The 15,581-nt window shown below is 36.5% G+C and overlaps 3 pseudogenes; 1 reads left to right on the top strand and 2 right to left on the bottom strand.

Moving 5' to 3' along the window:
• The first annotated feature begins 7,452 nt into the window (after nt 1-7,452).
• Nucleotides 7,453-7,862, top strand: CR46171 (annotated as a pseudogene).
• Nucleotides 7,863-7,902: 40 nt separating this feature from the next.
• On the bottom strand, nt 7,903-8,580 carry CR46170 (annotated as a pseudogene).
• A 1,692-nt stretch (nt 8,581-10,272) lies between these two features.
• On the bottom strand, nt 10,273-10,538 carry CR46169 (annotated as a pseudogene).
• Nucleotides 10,539-15,581: the final 5,043 nt, after the last annotated feature.

Below are 15,581 nucleotides of genomic sequence, written 5' to 3'. Positions count from 1 at the left end.
TAGTTTGGGCTACAAAATATTTTAGGTCATATCTATTCGGCAGGCCATTTGAAATATTAAGTGATCACAAGCCACTAGTATGGCTCAACAACATTAAAGAACCAAACATGAAATTGCAAAGATGAAAAATACAACTCAATGAATTTGATTACAAAACCAAATATCTTTCAAGCAAAGAAAACCATGTTGCGGATGCTCTTTTCCGCACGAAAATAGAAGAAGTTATGGTTGGCGAGGTCGCAAACAGCGCAGACGCAACTATACACAGCGCCAGTGAAGATAATCAAAATTACATATCTATAACAGAAAGACCAATAAATTTCTTCTCTAGACGAATGGAGAAAAAGGCGACAACGACACAACATGTGTACAACATTACTTCCAAAAGTTAAAGATTAAAATAATCTAAAAAGAAATGACACCTGAACTCGCCAAAAACATCATTAAGGAATATGTGTGTACCAAAAAGAGTGCAATTTATTCACCTAATGACGAAGATTTTCTGATCTTCCAGAGGGCATTTACCGAAATTATAAGCCCTAACAATTTCACAAAACTTTTAAGATGCACCACAAAGTTAATTGATATACTAACGTATGCAGAATTCAAAGATTTAATCTTAAAGAAACATAAGGAACTTTTACATCCGGGTATAGAAAAAACAATCAATTTATTTAAAGAAGAATATTACTATCCTGATAGTCACAAGCTTATTCAAAACATTATCAATGAATGTGAAATTTGTAATCTAGCAAAAACAGAACATCGAAACACGAAATTGACATATGAGACTACACCAGAAATATTTAACACAAGAGAAAAATACGTGATAGATTTTTATCTCACAGGAAACCAGATCTTCTTATCTTGCATTGATATCTATTCGAAATTTGCATCACTAGTTGAAGTAAAAAGTAGAGATTGGCTAGAAGCAAAAAGAGCCATTACTAAAATATTCAATGATATGGAAAAACCGCAAGAAATTAAAGCAGACAAAGACTCAGCTTTTATGTGTATAGCCTTACAAAATTGGTTAAGATCTGAAGGTGTACAAATTTCTATAACGACTAGCAAAAATGGTATATCTGATATAGAAAGATTCCACAAGACCGTAAACGAAAAGCTAAGAATCATTGGTAGCGAACAAAATATTGAAGAAAGACAAAATTCGAAACAATTCTATACATATACAATCACAAAACTAATCATAATAGTACTAAAAGATTTCCAGCAGACATTTTCCTATATGCAGGCAGTCCAGATTTTAATGTACAACAAAACAAAATCGATAGGATAGAATACCTCAATAAGAATAGACACGATTTTGAAGTTGATATAAAATATAGGCAAGCCCCACTTGTAAAATGTAAATTAACCAATCCATTTAAAAAGACAGGAAGAATTGAACAAGTAGATGATAAACATTTCGAAGAAACAAATCGTGGCAGGAAAATCGTTCACTATAAGTCAAAATTTAAGAAACAGAAAAGGTTTAATAAGAGCAAATATGATAATTCCAGACCAACCAAAGAAGCACAAAGTACACAACATACTTCTAATAATGCTTAGTTGCATACTATCACTTATCATCACGGTCAAGTGCAACAATATAGAAGTAAATCCAATAAACGCGAAAAATGGATACCTTATATTCCAAACAGGAACAATGGAAATTCCAACCAGCTATGAATACCATTATTTAAGCATAAACATAACAAAGACAATGCTCATGTTCGAAGATATAGTAAGTGAAGCAAACAACTATCCTAATGTACCACAAATACAATATTTAGTCGACAAATTAAAACGAGAAATAAATGGGTTAAGAATTATTAGTCGAAGTAAAAGAGGTCTTTTAAACGTAGTAGGAAAAGCATACAAATACTTATTCGGCACATTAGATGAGGATGACAGAGAAGAGTTAGAAGAAAAAATAAACAACATGTCAGAAGACTCTGTAAAAACCCATGACCTAAACACGATTCTAGATGTAATCAATAGTGGTATAGATATAATTAATAAGCTTAAAGTAGATAAAGAACGACACCAACAAATTGCGGTACTAATATTTAACCTAGAGCAATTTACAGAATATATAGAAGACATAGAATTGAGTATGCAATTAACCAGACTAGGAATTTTCAATCCAAAGTTACTAAAGCATGACTATTTAAAACATGTAAATTCAGAAAAAATGCTAAAGATAAAAACGTCAACTTGGCTTTAAACAGATACGAACGAAATTTTGATTATTTCCCATGTAGCGAAGTCACTAAAATTCCAATATTCCAAATTGTTCCGTACCCAGATGAACATAATTATATTCTAACCGAGCAAATATTCGATAAATTCTACATATTTGATAACCAAGTATTCAATAAAGATACCAATAGGGTAATATTCGACAAATGTATTATTGGAATCATCAAACAAGAGCAAACTCAATGCAAATATATTAAAACACATAAAAATTACAAAATAAATTATATAGAACCAAATATACTATTAACATGGAATATTCCTGAAACAGCTGTTAACCAAGACTGTACAAACAATAAAATATTAATTTCAGGAAACAACATCATTAAAATTAAAAATTGTACCATGCAAATAGATGAATTCTTAATCTCTAATAATCTAGCAGACTTTACACAAACAATTTATATCACCAACAACGTAACACGTCTAGAACCAATAAATCACTTACAAACGAGAGAAATGATAGAATCCCATGTAAAACACTATAACTTTTTCCAAATTATATGCATTACAACGTTCGTCATAATGATAATTAGTTTGACTCTGTATGTAGCATATAAGTTTAAAAATATACCTAAGAAAATTATTGTCAAATATCGTAAGCAAAAAGAACACACGCACCTTGAAAATAATGTCAATGAAAATATTCAACAAGGAAATAATATTACCTTATACCCAAATTTAACGACCTGAGGACAGGCCAAATTCAAAGGTTGGGGGAGTGACATATCCATAAGTCCCTAAGACTTAAGCATATGCCTACATACTAATACACTTACAACATATACACCCCAATACAACATACACTACTCCGGATGTACCCAACAGATACCAGAAAGAATAAGATTGTTAAAAAAAACCCCAATTCTAGATAAGTCACCCACTGGTAGACTAAACATCCGTCCCCTAATTTAAACAATTCCTTGCTTAAGCCTCACCCCATCGTCACATTCCCACGTTCAAAGCTTGGAGCCGCAATCCCGAAAAACAAAAGTATCGATTTCAATAAACAAATTATAAGAATCTAAGAGCACTTGTATCCAAGAGCAAATGCACTTGAATCCAAGATAAACGCAAAGCTTTTTCTCTTCACGATCAGAATCCTAAAGTCTAAAGTCCATATTAGAAAAGCTCGATACCGAGGCTTGAACGTCAATCAAATCAGAATAATTATTAGAGTTCAGTTTGAGACCTAATTGTAAAAGGTCGGTGTTCTTCTCAAATAAAAAGATTGTAATCATTTAGTGAAATAAAAATTATATTTTTTTTCACTTATAAATATTGCAAGTATTTAATTATATATATATCTGCACTATTTATTACAAAATAACTATCTTATATACCGAATATAATAAAAAAAATTGGGATGGCCAACCCTTATTTTTTAATAACTTTTTGGTGTCCAAAGTGAGTAGAAAAGAAATGGCACTCTATTATTATTATTATTATCTATTATTATTTTCAAATATTCAATACTTCTCGTCGGCTTTTATAAATTTCTAACGATTTGTCAAAAAACTTTTTGCCACGCCCATTTTAACGCTCTAAAGTCGGCAAACTAATCACACCCACGCTTTGGACAAATTTTTAAATTTTTTCCATGTTATTTCTTAATATATATCGATATCAGAGAAAAGTAATAAAATTTCGCGTTCGTTTTTACACTAGCTGAGTAACGGGTCGGAAAACTCGAACAAACAAACAACAAATTATAAGGATGATGATACCGACTAAAGGTAATCTATTCGTGCTCCTCCTCCTATAACAGATCGCTTCGTAATTCACTGTGTTTGTTCCAGATTCTTATGGCATTCTTTTCGATCTGACTGAATCGCTTTAAGTCTTCAGCATTCTCCACGCTTTTGTCGCCTTTGATATCAACTCTTGTGGGTTTACGTCTCAATGCTTTTTCCGGTTGGACCTCACGAGTTAATATGGCACCAAGCTGATATTTTGGGCTTGACAAACATTAATTTAAAATACTATATAAATTTGAAATCTTCATCACCAGGAGTTCCTCTTTAGAATAACTCAATATTTCATTCGGCCAAACCGCGTGAACTATGATTTATTTAAGTGCCCGCGTTTGCTGCCAGTGTTGTTGCGAATGTCGTCATTACAAGGTATGGGGTGGGCCAGGAGGTTGGCTGTCAATGGACTGCCCCCAGCATTAGTTTAAAGCCAGATAGGACGCCGATTTTCCGCTTCGACTCACAATGAATTTAACAGAACTGGAAATTCAGGAAAAAAGCTTCTTAACCAGAGAATCTTAAACGTAAGGTGATGGAAAAGTTTAAACTGATTGGCAGGACAAGGCACACCAATGGAAAATAATTATGCGGTTGGTCTAAAATAATTGAAATTTTGGTCCACACAATTGCACTTTTTCACTTACCCTCTGAATTTAGTTTTTATAAAATCTGAACTGAAGAAGAATTTGATTTGTAATATTTTTGTGCGTAGCTTAAAAGATAATATTATAATATTAGTATAAAAATGTACCGTGGAGAGATGCGCATCCTGGGCAACATCATTTTGTTAGGTTGCGTCGTAAATTCTACATAGGTGGCATAAATTATATGAAACTATTTTTATTCCCACTATTGCTCGTGCCAAACTCTTTTCGGCTAACAAACTCGGTAGAGCATAGATATACTTTAAATGGTCGGAAACTACCTGTTACATACTTTTCAAAGAGTGTAGTATATACTTTCACTCTACGAGTATCGTGTATAACTACGTGTTTAAACCTTCTAACTTGCGTCGCCAGACTTTAGCTATACAAACGATTCTATTATTTTTATTACTATTATATTTAAAATATTTATAATTGACAACACAATTTGACAAGATCGCTAAATAATTTATATTAAACAAATGCTACAATATTATTAAATAAGACATACACGCAAATAATAATACAAATAAACATAATAAAACACAAACTTTGACTAACCTCCGCGCTGTCCGAACTCATTTTACCCAATTACAACATGAAGAATTCAGAGTACTCTGAATTACCATTGAAAATTCATTCGCTTCATTCATTCTTAGAACACATTCAGTTAGTTTATTTCGATCGGACGCCTGTAAGTCCGAATACATACGAAGTGAACGCAAAGAGAACGCGACCAACTGAATGGCATGTATTCTGAATACGCAGTAAAACGAATCGCTTCTGGAGAATAGTGTTATGCATCCCTCTAGTACGTGTGGTCGTCGTTTTTCAATTTGTTGCTGTCGGGGAAGGCACATTAGGCGCTACCAGCTCCTGCACACCGTTATCCAGGGGGAATTCCCTCACCTCTGTGACAAAATTACAGCAACGTGTCATCAGGCCACGGTACTGGAGCAGATCTTCGTCTTTATTAAGCAAAACGAAGTTCAATATCCCAAATTCGGCGTGAACCACGTTCTTTATGTCGTTCAAAGTAACGGGGCGGGGTTCACCCGGCTCCCCTACTATTATCAGTTTTCTTGAATCACCGAATTGAAATTGTATTACGGTTCCTGACGAAAATATTATTTTGACTGATTTATTTCTTAAACCAAAGTTAATATTTGGTGAGGATTTCAGAGAAAACCAAGGAGAAGTAATTAGGGCATTCAAAATTGATTAAAAGTTGATTAAAAAGTGATCGGTGTCTACACCCCAGTTTCACAAATAGGACAACCTCGGTATTAATTCGAGATTTTCTTTCTACGGTAACTGGCGGTAACTGTCGTTTGCACATTTACGGGAAATTAGCAAAGAATTGAACAAATGTGTTCAAATACAATACAACGCTGACGACTAAAAATCGGACAAGTGGACCCGATAACGGACGCACAACTATAATTTGATTAATGTCTGTACTTGTATTTGCAAAATGCTGAAATTAATACGAGAATACATTTTTGTTTTTGAAATTTCCAGACAAAGAACTTGCAACAAACGGCTGAACTTTTAACTTTCTTAATACCATATGTAAGAATACTAATTTTGTAAATGATCAAATGGTCAGTTCAAATATTATTTATTTTTAATATTCCCAACATTCAAATTTCAAAGCGGACTATCGATACATATTTTTAAAAATAACCCACAAAATCCATATCAATTGGAAACATATATGTATCGATATGAGCAGCAGAACTCCGATGGCGATAGCAACTCGGACAGATGATTTTTGGATAGCCACTGCAACCGTTCTAGTGCAGAATCGGTCAGGACTGTTCGTTCCCTGCAGGGCCTTGTTAGATTCTGGCTCTCAACTGCACTTGGTCACCTCTCGGCTTGCAAATCAACTGCAACTTAAGAGGTCGAGGTCGTCCGGCTCCGTCACTGTAATCGGGGATTCCAATTTCGCGACTGATGGATTCTCGGTAGGAATTGCGATTCGGTCTGTCACTTCGGATTTCTCAGCGGCGCATTTTCTCAATGGTGGTCCGCCTTCGTCGTTTGACGAGCCAGATATAACGGGCCTTAACTATAATCGGCTTGACTCTTGGCAACGCATCTCCTTTCTTCAGCAAATATTTTGGTCGCGATGGAAGGAAGAGTACTTGACGTTGCTCCAGCAGCGCTCCAAGTGGCGCACCCCAAAGCCTGGCGTAGCCGTGGACAACGTCGTTCTTGTTAAGGACGAGAATCTACCCCCAATGAGATGGCCTTTGGCGAGGACATGCAGTAGATTCCTGGCAGAGACGGCGTCGCTCGAGTTGCAGAATTGAGGACCGCGTCTGGAGTAATAAGGCGGGCAGTGAACAAGCTGTGTCTGCTTCCCATTGAGGACTCTGTTGGAATCCAAGCTTCCAACGGGAGGAAGATGTTGGGTCATGCAGCCGCCAAAACTGTGCAGTAGACTAATCTCATACTTTTTAATATTGTAAGCCGAAGTAGTCAGTGGTAGCAGTTGCGATGCCCAAAGGGCAAACCGCTGTTCTCGCACGCATTTATCTGTACGGCGCTCATTCCTTGTTCTTTTTGTTATCTACCTACGTTAAGCTTGGGCGCTGCATTTCGGCTGTCTGTCCCGCCAATTGCCACTTCTTCGTCTGTCGGAAGAGACTAAACTTGTGCATTCGATATAGCTCTTTGTCGGGCCTAGCTGCTGTAAACAATTCGCGAAATAAACAGTAAAGTAAAATAAACAAACTTTCCTCGGCTATTTATTATTCACAAAAGCTTTTAAAAAACTCAATAGCTAAACACAGCCATTTATTCTTATTTTCGATTCGTTGGCGGTCACCTGACGACATCGAGCGATTGCCATATTGCGGGATTATCTCACCTGTGATACAAGGCAAAGTATGCGAATGCGCTGGCGCATATCTTCAACAAGGATAATATGCCCTCTCTACTCTATGAGGTGCCGCAACAGCAGAATCTCACAGATTGCGGCCTCTATCTGCTGCAGTATGTGGAGCAATTCTTTACAAAACCCTTCATCAACTATACACTGCCCATTGGGGAGCTGAGCAATTGGTTTGACATGCTCACAGTAACTAAGAACCGTAAGGATATCGCTAATCTCACCCAGAAGCTAATGAATGAAAGCAATCAGCAGCGCAAAATTTTGCCGGTCATTAAGTTTACCTCATTAAATGGCCAACTAGTGATGGATGAGGATAGCGAGGAGGAGAATTTTAAAGAAGAGCATATGCCAGGCCACCGGTACCGGTTGGCGAAAATGTGAAAAGGGTTTGATTCTCGTCGGGTGAGTCTTCTCTCTGTTTGGCCATCGTCGGCGGCGGTGGTCTCCTCATCGCCGCTGCTCACCAGCACCACGGCATCTTCATTAACGTCCCTGCTTAGTATCCACTTGCGATTCCGGCGCAGGTGACTCCGCTGTGCGCGTTCTGCTGGTGTGGCGAGGATATGGATGCAACATTCGATTGCACCCGCGATTGAGATCCACCAGCTGTCTCTTCCGATTTATTGCTAACAGAGGCATGTGCGGCATGGTTCCTCGACTGGATATACTGGGAGATTGCGGGAGCATCTCCAGCTGGTTGCATGCCCTGCAGACCATTACTCGTCATTGAAGAATTGGAGGTTATAGCCGTAGAGTTGAGACTTCCCTGTTTATTGCCAAATGAACCTTGGTTGTCTTGAGAACCAGCAGCTTGATAGCCATTGTTATCCTTTGCAAAATGGCACTTCTTCTGTTTCTTGTTCTTGGTATTAGTATTGGCGTCTTGATCCGATGATATCACTTGGCCAGCATTGGTGTCTTCATCCACCGACGATATCACTTGGCCAGCATTGGTGTCTCCCGGAGAGCAAGGACTTTTCTTGTGCTTCTTGCCTTTGGTTGCACTTGCTGGAGAGAGCTCTTCACGTACCGCTTGGTCCTTCAAAACAGCTTCTTTGCGATCCATTTTGGAGCCGGATTCAACAGTACAACCAACATACGTACGTTATGGGCTAATCCGACTGAGATGAAGTTTCTCGTTTCGATTGCAAATTCTCGGTCTGCTTGATGTGCAAAGTTAACTGGATGGTTGAACAGTCACCATACACGGTGACTTTGATCACTACATTCCTTTCATTTTCCTATCTGTGTGATTTATACGATATTTAATATCTCTCTATTTTTATTGTTGGGGTAAACGGCGTTCCAAGTGCTGTATCCAAAAATCATCTGTGCGAGTTGCTATCGCCATCGGAGTTCTGCTGCTCATATCGATACATATATGTTTCCAATTGATATGGATTTTGTGGGGTGTTTTTAAAAATAGGTATCGATAGTCCGCTTTGAAATTTGCATGTTGCGTATATTAAATTAAATAATATTTGAACTGGCCACATATAGGCATTTAAGCGAGTCTAAGCTAAGCTAAGTTCTTTACTTTTCATTTACAAAATTAGTATTCTTACATGTGGTATTTACGAAGTTAAAAGTTCAGCCGTTTGTTGAAAGTTCTTTGTATGGGAATTTCAAAAAACAAAAATGTATTCTCGTATTAATTTCAACAGACATTAATCAAATTATAGTTGTGCGTCCGTCATCGGGTCCACCTGTCCGATTTTTAGTCGTCAGCATTGAGCTCCTCTTTAAACAAAAACATTGTGAAGCCCTATTTGCTACTCCGGTCGCGCAGTAAATTCTCACTATCAAATTAGGTAACTATTTACAAAAGGCTTTCCTATTATTTTTTTAAGCGAGTGCGCCAATAAGATCGGTCGGTGGGTCACACTGGACAAAGCAGGCGGGCCACACTAATATAGGCAAATGCCACGCAGACGGCGGGCACACTAAGCCCAGCCAGGAGCTATATAAGGCGGGCGACTGTCAGCTATTAGTCACTCCGTATCCGACACCGATTGGTAGTGGTAGCTTCGGGGAAGGCGCATTACGCACTTCCTGGTATAAATAATAAATAAATAAATTAGTTTAGTACCGTATTTGGTATCCCAACGTTTGAAACCAAATACTGATAATGCTATAATACATAATGCTAATACAACTACAGAGCAAACAGAAGTCCTGCCCTAGCTCTCGTATAAGTAGAACACTTTTTGTTTTATGGTTCGACTATATATATATCCGCACTATTTATTACAAAATAACTATCTTATATACCGAATATAATAAAAAAAATTGGGATGGCCAACCCTTATTTTTTAATAACTTTTTGGTGTCGCAAGGTCCAAAGTGAGTAGAAAAGAAATGGCACATTATTATTATTATCTATTATTATTTTCAAATATTCAATACTTCTCGTCGGCTTATTTTGGTAAAAAGTGTCGATATATAAATTTCTAACGATTTGTCAAAAAACTTTTTGCCACGCCCATTTTAACGCTCTAAAGTCGGCAAACTAATCACACCCACGCTTTGGACATTTCTTAATATCTATCGGTATCAGAGAAAAGTAATAAAATTTCGCGTTCGTTTTTACACTAGCTGAGTAACGGGTCGGAAAACTCGAACAAACAAACAACAAATTATAAGGATGATGATACCGATTAAAGGCAATATATTCGTGCTCCTCCTCCTCCAACAGATCGCTTGGCAATTCACTGTGTTTGTTCCAGATTCTTATGGCATTCTTTTCGATCTGACTGAATCGCTTTAAGTCTTCAGCATTCTCCACGCTTTTGCCGCCTTTGATATCAACTCTTGTGGGTTTACGTCTCGATGCTTTTTCCGGTAGGACCTCACGAAATTAAAGTAGCAATTACTCGTGATTGGTCCAAGTTTGGTGCACTTCACCTTGGCACAAGCTTTCTTGGCTTTTTGCTTGGCACATACTTTGGGCTTAGCACAAGCTCGGCGTAGGGATCTTGTCATCGGACTGATATATATAATATATTCGCCAATTCTGAAAAAAAAAAGGAAAAGGGAAATTAATATGATATTTATTTGATGTGAACGATGTCAGCATACAGTGATGGAGTATGTTTTTCCGCATGTGAATGTTGGCCCCAGAATACGCAGGGGAAGAGAAGGCCTCTACAAGGATAAAAAGTTAAGCCCATATTAGGTATAATTCAAAATTACTCAAGTTTCCTGAAATCCGAGTTAATATGGCACCAAGCTGATATTTTGGGCTTGACAAACATTAATTTAAAATACTATATAAATTTTAAATCTTCATCACCAGGAGTTCCTCTTTAGAATAACTCGATATTTCATTCGGCCAAACCGCGTGCACTATGATTTATTTAAGTGCCCGAGTTTACTGCCAGTGTTGTTGCAGCATGTGAATGTCGTCATTACATGGTATGGGGTGGGCAAGGAGGTTGGCTGTCAATGGACTGCCCCCAGCATTAGTTTAAAGCCAGATAGGACGCCGATTTTCCGCTTTGACTCACAATGAATTTAACAGAACTGGAAATTCAGGAAAAAGCTTCTTAACCAGAGAATCTTAAACGTAAGGTGATGGAAAACTTTAAACTGATTGGCAGGACAAGGCACACCAATGGAAAATAATTATGCGATTGGTCTAAAATAATTGAAATTTTGGTCCACACAATTGCACTTTTTCACTCACCCTCTGAATTTAGTTTTTAAAAAAACTGAACTGAAGAAGAATTTTATTTGTAATATTTTTGTGCGTAGCTCAAAAGATAATATTATAATATTAGTATAAAAATGTACCGTGGAGAGATGCGCATCCTGGGAAACATCATTTTGTTAGGTGGCGTCGTAAATTCTACATAGGTGGCATAAATTATATGAAACTATTTTTATTCCCACTGTTCACACATGAACACGAATATATTTAAAGACTTACAATTTTGGACTCCGTTCATATCTTATGTAAATGAATCGAGAGCGATAAATTATATTTAGGATTTTGTTATCTAAGGCGACATGGGTGCAGTGCTCAAAAACATGTAATCTAAGTGCACACTACATGAGTCAGTCACTTGAGATCGTTCCCCGCCTCCTAAAAGGTCCCTTAGTGGGAGACCACAGATAAGGTCCTCGCCGCTCAAGATAGGCAGATGTGCCGGAGCGTGGGACCCCGAAGAGGCGGGGACTATTTACTTAGGCCTTTGCGTAGGCCATTTACTCTAAGATCCGATTCTCATGTCACCTATTTAAACCGAAGATATTTCCAAATAAAATCAGTTTCTTACAAAAACTCAACGAGTAAAGTCTTCTCATTTGGGATTTTACATTTGGTCAATCGATCCTTTAATCGACTCTGCAGTTTCCCCCTACCAAAGGTAAGGGACTCAGAGAAAGGCCAGCTCCTTTAAGCATTGCTAAGTTAATCTTGCAGCTAAAGGTAGCAAAAATAAGTGACTCTTGTTTCCCCCTACCAAAGGTAAGGAACAGAGTTTAAATATAAAAAGCAAAAAGATACAAAAGAATCTTTTATGTTTTAAAACAAGCACCTTATAGTCTATAGCTAAAGGTTGCTTTGTGTACCATTATAAATTGTGGTAAGACTATTCAATTCCTTAAGAAGCAGTCCGCAATTATTTTGGAAATTAGAAAGTTGGAAGTAAAACCAACATTAACAGATGTAGAAATTCTAAAATTAAATGAGCTTCAAAAATGTTTCATTGCTAATCATAGCAATTTGTTGAAGATCGGCGTTGTCGATCATGAATATTTTAACACGAAGCAGTATGATTTAATAATGATGATGTTAGAAAAAATTAAAAATAAAAATGAAAAAATTAAGGGCGAGTCGGTAGAAAACACTTTCCCTAAATCAAACACTATCCCCAAATCAACCTCCCCCCCATACATTAAACCTTGAAATGTGTGGTCACCCTGAAAAAGAGGGTATAGCACAAAACAACGCTTTAAAAGTAGAGCAGGCATTCCGAATTAATGTTGGCCAATTTCGAGTATATCTAAAAGATACGTCTAAACTAATAGACAGTAGTCAAGATTTCCTTAAAATAAGGAAAAATAAAATTGAATTTTTATGGCATAAAATAGATAACCTGATTGAACAGGTGAATAGTCATTTTGAGAGTTCGCTATTCGAAGAAGAAATTAGCGAACTTGAATTTGACAAACAAAATATTCTAACAGCCATTAAAAGTCGACTCAGTGGCACAATAAATAAAGCTAAAAAGTCGACGGTTGTTAAGGCGGAGGAGTTACCAACCCTGCCTACAATACAGATACCCACTTTCTTTGGTGATTCCAAAGAATAGGATCTTTTTAATGAACTCTTTACAGAGCTCATACATGTGAGAGAGGATCTCAGTCCTTCTCTCAAATTTAATTATCTAAAGTCAGCATTAAAAGGAGAAGCCAGAAATGTGGTTACTCATTTACTGCTCGGCTCTGGAGAAAATTATGAAGCCACTTGGGAGTTTTTGACCAAGCGGTATGAGAATAAAAGAAACATATTCTCAGATCATATGAATAGGCTTATGGATATGCCAAATTTAAATTTGGAATCCAATAAGCAAGTAAAAACATTTATTGACACGATTAACGAGTCAATTTATATCATAAAATTAAAGGCACAATTACCAGAAGATGTGGATGCAATTTTCGCTCACTTAATTCTTCGGAAATTCAATAAAGAATCACTCAATTTAAAAAGACAAAAGAAATACAGGCACTTTCTGATGTCATGGACTTTTTAGAGCAAAGATTCTATTCTTTAGAGCAAAATTCTATATCATCATTTTCACAGGAAGTAAAACCTGTAAAGAAAATGATTAATAATAACAAGAATAAAAATTATAGTGACAATTGTGCATATTGCAAAATACCAGGGCATTATTTAATTCAATGCCATAAATTTAAAATAATGAATCCAGCAGAACGGTCTGACTGGGTAAGAAAAAATGGGATTTGCCTAAGATGTCTGAGGCATCCGTTTGGAAAAAAATGTATAAGCGAGCAGCTTTGTTCGACTTGTCGTAAACCTCACCATACTTTACTTCACTTTGTAGGTCATAATCCAGAAAAAGTGAATACATGTAGAACAACAGGTCAAGCCTTGTTGGCCACGGCCTTGATTCAAGTAAAGTCAAGGTATGGAGGCTTTGAACAATTAAGAGCATTGATTGATAGTGGCTCTCAAAGCACAATTATATCAGAAGAGTCTGCACAGATTCTAAAATTGAAAAAATTTCGGTCTCATACTGAAATAAGTGGAGTATCTTCCACAGGAACGTGCATCTCCAAGCAAAAAGCGGTTATTTCGATAAGAAATTCTCCGAAAAATTTAGAAATTGAAGCACTTATTCTCCCAAAGCTTATGAAGGCACTTCCAGTCAACACGATTAATGTTGATCAGGAAAAATGGAAGAACTTTAAATTAGCCGACCCCGATTTTAATAAACCGGGTCGTATTGATCTAATCATTGGAGCAGACGTATATACTCACATTCTGCAAAATGGAGTTATAAAAATAGATGGTCTCCTTGGGCAAAAAACTGATTTCGGGTGGATAGTTTCTGGATGTAAAAAATCCAAAGGAAAAGAAACCATTGTAGCCACAACAATAGAAATAAAAGAGTTAGATACTGGGAAGTGGAAGAAGAAGAAAAAGATGATATCGAGTCTGAAATCTGTGAAAATAAATTTATCAAAACGACAAAAAAAGATTCAGATGGGCGATACATTGTGTCAATTCCATTCAAGGAGGATGTCACCTTAGGAGATTCAAAGAAACAATCGATAGCTCGTTACATGAATCTGGAGAAAAAACTAAAAAGAAATGAAAAACTTAAGGTTGACTACACTAAATTCATGAATGAATACATGGATTTAGGACACATGATTGAAGTGAGTGATGAAGGCAAATATTTTTTACCGCACCAGGCAGTGATTAGAGATTCAAGCCTTACGACCAAATTGAGAGTAGTTTTTGATGCTTCAGCAAAAACTACGAATAACAAAAGTTTGAACGACATAATGTGGGTTGGGCCACGAGTTCAAAAAGATATTTTTGACATTATTATTAAATGGAGAAAATGGGAATTTGTGGTTTCGGCAGACATTGAAAAGATGTACCGACAAATTAAAATAGATAATAATGATCAAAAATATCAATATATTTTATGGAGAAATTCTCCAAAAGAAAAAATTAAAACATATAAATTAACCACAGTCACTTACGGAACTGCGTCTGCACCATATTTGGCTACCAGGGTTCTGGTAGATATTGCAGATAAATGTAAAATCCAAGTTATTAGTGCAATAATTAGGAATGATTTCTATATGGATGACCTAATGACTCGAGCTGATTCGGTAGAAGAAGCTAATAAATTAATAACATTAATTTCCCATGAATTGCAGAAAGTTGGATTCAACTTAAGGAAATGGATTTCCAACAATTCCAAAATATTAACCACTGTGGAGGACACAGGGGACAATAAGGTTCTCAATATTATCGAAAATGAATGTGTTAAAACTTTAGGACTAAAATGGGAACCTCAAAATGATTTATTTAAATTCAGCGTAAATTGTAATGAATCAAAAAATATAAATAAGCGCGTTGTGTTATCGACGCTAGCAAAAATATTTGATCCGTTAGGATGGTTGGCACCAGTCACCGTTTCAGGAAAACTTTTTATTCAAAAACTTTGGATAAATAAAAGTGAATGGGATCAGGAATTATCCATAGAAGATAAAAATTATTGTGAAAAATATAAAGAAAATTTATTATTGTTAGAAAATATTCGAATCCCAAGGTGGATTAATTCAAACAGTTCTTCAGTCATTCAGATTCACGGATTTGCGGACGCCTCCGAATAAGCATATGCTGCAGTAGTCTATGCTAAAGTAGGACCTCATGTTAATATAATAGCTAGCAAAAGTAGAGTCAACCCTATAAAAATAGAAAGACAATTCCCAATTCCCAAATTGCAGCTCACCTGCTTAGTGAATTAATCCAAAGACTAA

Source organism: Drosophila melanogaster, chromosome Y (genome assembly GCF_000001215.4).
Source record: "Drosophila melanogaster chromosome Y".
In the NCBI taxonomy this organism is placed as follows: Eukaryota; Metazoa; Arthropoda; class Insecta; order Diptera; family Drosophilidae; genus Drosophila; species Drosophila melanogaster.
This window is presented reverse-complemented; position numbering and strand designations above follow the sequence as displayed.